The sequence below is a fragment of the Lolium rigidum genome, chromosome 2 (genome assembly GCF_022539505.1).
Source record: "Lolium rigidum isolate FL_2022 chromosome 2, APGP_CSIRO_Lrig_0.1, whole genome shotgun sequence".
Classification (NCBI taxonomy): domain Eukaryota; kingdom Viridiplantae; phylum Streptophyta; class Magnoliopsida; order Poales; family Poaceae; genus Lolium; species Lolium rigidum.
Genome location: NC_061509.1, coordinates 26,525,139 through 26,533,069, shown reverse-complemented (window position 1 = coordinate 26,533,069; position 7,931 = coordinate 26,525,139). Strand labels below are relative to the sequence as shown.

General features: G+C 45.4%; 1 pseudogene; it reads right to left on the bottom strand.

Annotated features, from left to right (window-relative positions):
* Nucleotides 1-591: 591 nt before the first annotated feature.
* LOC124689391 lies at nt 592-4,109 on the bottom strand (annotated as a pseudogene).
* Nucleotides 4,110-7,931: the final 3,822 nt, after the last annotated feature.

The following is a 7,931-nucleotide window of genomic DNA, read 5'->3' as shown; positions in this document are numbered from 1 at the left end:
TCCAAATATGCCCACGTTCCTGATTTTCCTGTGAGATTTGATTCCAGATTTGTTTTTGTGGATTGTTTTTCCTATCTGGATTTCCACAAATTTATGAATCCCTGTACGAATATTCCCATTTGCTTTTCTGCATCTTCAAGATTTGTTTGCACCTTCCAGATTTGTGTGGATACCTACGAAACCTGACTTGAATCAGGTACGAATTGTGAAAATGAATCATGAACATAATTATTGGTTAGATTTGCTCCGGATTATTTTTAATCCTAGCGCTCGCTTTCCTTATAATAAGGCATGCGTGAACTGCCATGGCCAACGTCCGTGAGTATGCCTAGCATCGGAAGGTTTCTTTTGCAAATAGGAGGGGCCTGCAAATGATAGATGAGTTTACTGCTGTGGTGTTTTATGTAAAAACGTGCACGAATCTCAAAGTACGTTGGGCGTCCAGGATAAGCCCGGGACGCCCACGTATATGTAGACTATGATATCCGTGTCTGGGCTACTCAAGCAAAATTTTCTCCCAGGAGGTTTCTAATCCTCGAAAGTGTGTCTGCTTCTTCTAATATGCTCAACTTCCTTGTGACCTCACCTATTCAAGCGACTTCAAAGGAGCATTTTCACATCATTTGCTTAGCTAGGTAGATTCTTTAAGGCATCGAAGGATCTGCCTATTCGTTCTTCTATCCAGGCAAGTCTCCTCTCAAGTTTTAGCACACTAGTATGCATAATCCTAATATCAACTTCTGCAAGCTTGGCAAATGAGCGTATCAACATGTAATAATCAGCATGCCAACACAAAGAAGACTGCCAGTTATTGTCTTTCTTCTATAGTGAATATAACCATCTGATTTTAGCCACTTCCTTGGCGACATATAACAAAATCCATGATCTTCCATTTCTGACTTAGTATGTTGTATCCCTGGTGATGCAGAAAAGCACCTTGCACCAACAAACGTTCCATCTCGACCTCGTTTATTCACTCCACTGGTGGTTCGCATTTCCTCCATGTGTGCTTTTGCATTCTCATCCTACAATGCAAAAGTTTTAGTCATAAAGTCAACAAGAATCACCCACAAAGGACATGTAGATAATCCTCCAGGTGCTACATCTGTACAAATTTGAAGCTCAAATAATCTGCATATAAAATTAAGATTTTTTTTATGAATAGCAACTCATGTTCTTTATCTTTTAATTTATAATTTGGCAGTTCTTAAAAAATTGAATTGTATTTGGTTTCTAAAATCATTTACATTTTTTTGTTCTGATTTTGTTCCTGAAAAAGCATCCATAGATACAAGGTTGGTAATGGTACACACTCAAGGTTCAGAAAGGCTAAATCAGTAGATTTGACGTTCAAAACAAATATGCGATTAGAATAAAATATTAAAATAGTTAACTTCTTATGATAGCAACTTCCTTGTTCTTCATCTATAATTTTATAACTTGGCAGTTCCAATTGTGTTTGGTTTCCAAGATCATTTATGATTTTTTTTGGTGCTGAATTTGTTCCTGAAATAACATCCGTACATAAAAACTTGTTTATGGTCTGCACTCAAGGTTCAGAAAGGCACTAGACGTTGGGCTGGCATTTTGTGTTTGCCTAGCCTGTCTAGGTGGCGCATTGGTAACAGCAGCTCCTCCCTTTTTCTCCCTCACCGGTGAGGTCACTTCCCGGCCAGAGAGGTCGATTCCTGGCTGGCCGTCTAGACCATTACCTAGTGCCAAGTCTCCTCGTTCAGCTGTCGCCTAGCGCTAATGAGTGTGTAGGCCAGCGCCGAGGGACATGGATTTTTAACCTTGTTCACATTACATATTGATTTTATCATAATGTCGGTACAGCTAATAAGTAATAACCTCAAAGTAAACTAAACAGGCCATGGGAGTGAAATTGGAATCGAGCAACAATAATAAGATTAGGGCAAGATTTATTTTTTAGTCAGATAAGATGAGCAGTAATCATGACGGACACAATCTTTGAGAGCCACACTACAATTTCACCGCTAGATGCAGAAAAAGGAGGGTTGACAACAACATCAAGTTGGGTGCATTACCTCTTTTCCTTTGTACATATCATGAAAGTTCTCTATCAAGTGCTCCTCTTCAACTGAACATGCAATCCCAGGAAAGACAACATCTTTGCAGTATTTGAGATAAGAGTGAAGGTCCTTCGAATAGTCTGCAGAATCAGGAAGCTTATAGACAAATTTTGTACCAGTACTAAGTATTTGGTCCGGTCAAATAATTATCACCCTAGAGTGCATTCAGTCAGACCCAAACCATATAATTTGAACATACATATCACTGTGAACATCTATATTAGATACTAGATGAAAATGGCATGCTCACTTCTTATCAAATATACTTGACATTACTGTACTTCCATACTTTCCTTAGGATATAAAATAACAAAGTATATTGGTTTAAATAAAAATCCAGTTACAGCGCAAAAGTGAAGTTACCGAGGTCCATCTGAACAAAAGAAAGGGAGAATTATAGCTTTGTCTTAGTTGAATGTTTGAAACATAATGATATGTTCTATAATAGTCTCTATCAGAACTATATGTTTGTGTAAAAAAGCATAAGAATATGCTTATTGGACAATCCAAAGGTACTAGCAGAACAACAGTATAGGAGGGACGTTGCAAGTTAGACTAGTGGCCTTACACATAGGAGGGCATAACTTATTAACACGGGACATACAACATGGCTACTGTACTAGAAGCTAGAATAAAATGTATTTAGTAACATAAGAGCTAAGTACATAAACCACAACTTGACATGTGTAAATTACAAGATGCTACTGAAAGTTACCATGTGCGACATCATTTCTGTCATAGGCATCTGCAAGAGTGCATAACAATTCTCTTGGGCGGAACTCCTCACTGGTGCTGCTATCAGCATCAGGCTTCATAGATGGTGGTAAATTTGCCACAGGGTCAGACTCACCTGCATTTCTTGCTGCCTCAGAAATCTCCTGAATAAAATAAAAAAAGCAAAGTTCAGTCCATCATATCTATGATAGCTCTTACGTGACATGAGCCTATATGGAATACTGACCTCCCATATCCCTTGACCATTGATGTTATATTGAACTCTTAGAGCCACGATTAGTATAGCCATTACACAGACCCGTGTAGGGACCATACCTGGATTACTAGACAACCCCTGCAGGCATTGCCCACTCACGGATGCGGCAAGCGTGAGGGAGGATTGTTTCTACCGGCAGAGACAACTCGTTCAAGTAGCGTTGAGCAATAGCATAGAAATTAACCGAAGGAAGCCGCAAGCCTATTCTTCGTGCAACGGACCCAACTGCAGCTTCCAATTGCCATGCTCCAATCACTCGGACCGGTCCGAACAGTTGTCTTGCATCCAAAGAGCAATACTGTTTTAGGGAGCTCTCGAGAAGTCTGTCCACTTGGGTGAATGCTGCCACGTAAGGGAGCTTGTGCCCACCTGTAAATGTCGGTCGGTAGGATGGCTTCCCGGGCGATATGACAGGCCAGGAAGCAGATTGACAATGTCGAGTACAGCGGCAGCATCGCCCTCCGCTTGTCTTTTCGAGCCGAGGCTTCATCCGCCCATTCGCATTTCAACTCTTGATGTTTCTGCTGGCCTGCACACAAAAGGAACATATGTTCAAGTTTTCGTTCTGGTTTTTTTTATATGGCAGTAAAACTAAACAAGAGCGGGCGGCACCTTCATTGGCAGAACGCTTGGGTCTCCGGTCAGCCTCGTCCTCGGCGAGCGCCTTCCTTGCCCACATTTCGTCGAACACCTTCGAGGCAGCAACACACCGCACCCGGGACGGTTCCAGCCACGGGGCAGACGAGCGGTCCAGCTGCCGCTGCAGGATCACCAGCCCCTGCACGTAGCGCCGCCGGACCCGCACACGGCGCAGCTTTGTTAGGACGGCGGCGGCGCACGGGACGTCGCACGAGCAGAGCAAAGATCAGAAATAACGAAAATAATCAGAATTACTCTTTTTTCTTGAGGCCCGCTACTACTACTCGCAAATAAATGGGCTCGATACAGTAACAGCCTAGTACTGTACACCTGGTGGCCCAATAATACAGTCCATCAATAGTCTGCCACTGCATAGTCATCACCATGTGTCGGTGGTGGCTGTCTTCGGACTAGCCTATGTGAAGTTGTGCTACGCTCGCGCCTAGCAGCGAGTGGTAGTTTTCTTGTACTCATACCACTGCATTCCACAAAAATATGGTACTCCTTTGGCATACTCTAAAAAAAACTCGCTGTTGTGAGGATGTGGCCGACAACATCGCGATGCGGAGGAGGTCGCACTTGCATTGACGTGGGTGTACCCTCTCTAGCAACGCACACGGGACCATCTAGGCACGCGGGGGAGGCGTCAGCCGACGAGCACTCCGGTAAGTGAACTTTTTAAGTCCCGCACTGCTTGCAGAGTTGGAGCAGGATTGGTATATAGATGTTGGACTCGGCGAGGTCGTAACAAAGTAGCATTAGGAGTAGAATAGAGCATTTAGTATAGGTTAGGGAAGGTGTATATGGGGTTAGGGTTAGGAGGGTGCAGGTAGAGTAGAGGGGAGAGCTATGCATGGGGCAGAGGTAACGACGGGGGGAGCTATGCTCTAGGCGACAATGGGGGCGGGGGTAATGGGGATGCTATGACGAGCCTCGACAGCGGAGAGGGGGGATAAGAGAGAAGCTATGCTTCTCATGAATATGATCAAATTAGGAGGGTGTAAGGGGGTCATTCCTGAAATAAGTATAAAATACTATTTGAAATAAATCAATAAAGGCTCCTCCCCATCACAATCACCTCCTTTGTATAATCCAGCCGAGTTAATCAACATTTTATAGTCGATTCCGATTTGGTGTTAATATCATTGATCTACATTGTAATTTCAGGGTCATTTAGCTATTTGCGGCTGATATGTAAGACTGCAACTTTGCATTTATACGCATAAAATTTCAGCTTGAATTCTAGTAAGTTTGTCATCTTCCTCGCGTAAATGGTATCGCAGTACCATTGCAAAGGCAGCTTCAAACATAATTTCTTTTAAATTTCGATTGCAGCAAACTTAAACTGAAATTGGACTACGTACTTGATATTAATCATCCATTACAAATAAGTTGCCACAAGTTAAAAAAAATATTTATTATTTCATACCATTGGCAAGAGGCACGCATCATCACGGTCGATACCATGGTTGAGTATGAGAATGATGTCGGTGACAATACATAATGAAGTATAATTAGTTGTTCCTTCCAAATACATTATTACGGAGTACCAATTATTCTATAGATGGATCATATTAATTTCTTCCCAAACATAGGAGGTATTTAAGTGTTTTCATAAATTATTCTATATATAGAATACCTAAATGTATCATCCTCTCTATACCATTAATTACTTCCATATGTAGAATACCAAAAGATATCTTCCTCCCCGCCTATAAATACACATATTGCATCTTCTACTGATCATATCCAATTCGCAAATAGAAAGCCACAAGAAGTCAAGAACACAAGATGAGAATCCCATTCTTGCTCCTCACCATCCTACTTCTTTCTCTCCAATGCAATGCTTCCCCAGTTGATGGAAATGGGAAGGTGGCGAATCTCCTCTTCTACCTTCACAACACTCACAATGTGAGTGATCCATCCTCGGTCCTCGTTGCACAAAATACCAATGCCACAGCCCATGCTCGTGGCTTAGTGCCTTTTAGCTCTGTCTATGTGTTCGATGATGTGCTCACCGAGGGAACCGCGAGTACATCTAAGGTGGTTGGGAATGCACAAGGCTTTTACATTGAAACAGGCAAAGATGGGTACACGATCTTGGAAACTATTGACTGTGAGTTGACGGATGGTCCGTTCAAAGGCAGCTCATTCTTGATGTCCTCAAGAAACCAATTCAGTAATCCAACCAGGGAGCTCCCTGTTGTTGGTGGTCGTGGTGCGTTTCGAATGGCCCAAGGGTACGGCTTGCTGAGGACGGTGTGCGTTGACTGTCTCGACGCCGTGAACCCGTCCAAGGGAGATATCATCGAGTATAATGTGACTCTCTACCTCCGTTGAGTTTATGTATGGTTGTCATGGATTTCTTGTGGCGATAATAACAATAGTTGATGGTTGAATTATCCAGTTACTATGCCTTGTAAAATTACCACATAATCCCCTCAACTTGTCATGTTAAGCTTGCAGGCAATTGCTTTGCCAATAACTGTCATGTCTAATTACTATTTCTAGTATCAGAATAACGATACGGCTCCCAAATCATTTCTTGCTTTTGGGCCTTTATGCACCTTTCGTTCCAAACTAGCACCCGGCTAGGAGCCGCAGAGGTGACATTGGTCTAGAATATTTAAGATGGCTGGCATGAGCGATGTGTGTGAGCGTCTGCGTTTTCGCAAAAAAAAAAACCCAAAACCTATCAACAAAAAATGATATCTGGTTGAACCTTGCACTGCTCAACATTGCACGATTCTTAGATTTTTTTTCCAATCGGAGAGGGAGATGATCATCTTCCATCGGGGAATACTCCATTCCACGGATCACCTGCAGATCGCAGGATGCAGATCAACTGATGATCAATGGCAGATCAGAAGATGGAGGAACATAGAAATTGGAGGCTCTCGCCCTGTCGTCCACGCCATGCTCAACGTCTCGCACCTTCATCTTGAGTTTGCCATCCGTGGATACACCCCTCCTCCCGCACCCCTCCCAAACCCTAAACACACCCCGCCGATGCCGCCGCCGCCGGTAGCGCCTCCGGGCAAAGGCCGCGGGGCGTGGCGGCGGCGGCGGCCTCTCCTTGTTGCCGCGCTGGGACGGCGACCGGGATCCCTCGACGCTCGCTGCGGCCGGTCGGCTTTGGTGATGGGCGGCGGCGGCGGCCAGACCTCTGCGCGACGGCCAGAAGCGGCAGCCCCTTGCCTTCCGCCGGATCTTCACCGCAGCACGCCGGAGGGGCTGGTGGCGGGCAGCGGCCAGGCCATGATCTGCGCCACTTCCCCCCCTCCTCTCGGCCGTGTGTGGAGGCGATCTCGGGTTTCTCTCGCGCCACGAGGTCGCCGGGGAAGCAGCCTTGGGTACGACGGTGGAGGTGGCCATCTTCTTCGTCGGAGAGGGTCGGCCTGCGGTTGGTGGTGGTGGATCCATCGATCTATCACCGCTTTCCGGCGGCATGTTGGAGGAGCTTGGAAGCCGGCGTCGGAGTCGCCGGTGGTGGGTTGGAGTGGCCAGCCCGGGATGGTCGCCGACGTGGGGGTCCGACCTGAATAAAGGCGGCGGTCCTAGGGCCTCTCTTGCGTGAAGAGTAGGACCTACCGGAGGCCTGGACTCGTGATCTGGCCGGATTGTTGAGTTCCGGAAGGCTCCGCCGATGAATGTAACAGTGCTTTTGCCTGGAGTTTGTTGGATCGGAGGTATTCGGTCGTGCGCACCCATGTTTTTATTCCGACCGATTGGTTCTGGAGGGAGCGGCGCAAAGCTCTTTTTCTTTGATTGACATCAAGTGACTATGGATCCATGATGAAAGTCGGAAGAAGAGAATTTCATGAAGGCCGAGAGGGAGGACTAGCTAAGGGAGGTTCAAGTCTTTGCGATGTTGAGGGACTTGCTTGGTGTTTCGGACTTCACAGCAGCGGTATGAAAGTGGGGGCGACAACACAGGTGAAGTGCAGAGTCCTACCTTTCAGGGTGAAAACTCAAGGTCTGGCCTTAATTGGTTGTGCCTAGCAATGTCCTTGGTGGAGGCATTTGTTTTGAGAGCGGGGACTAGTCTGTAATTCAGGTGTTGTCTTGGCGGTGGATGTATTGCTTGTTGTTAGGCCCGAGATACTGTAGCGGGACTTTTATTTCTTAGTTTTCTTTTCTTGTTTTTGGCTGTGTGCATCCGTAGTGCCATTAGGGTGGTGCGTTGTTGCAGAGGCTGGGTGTAATTG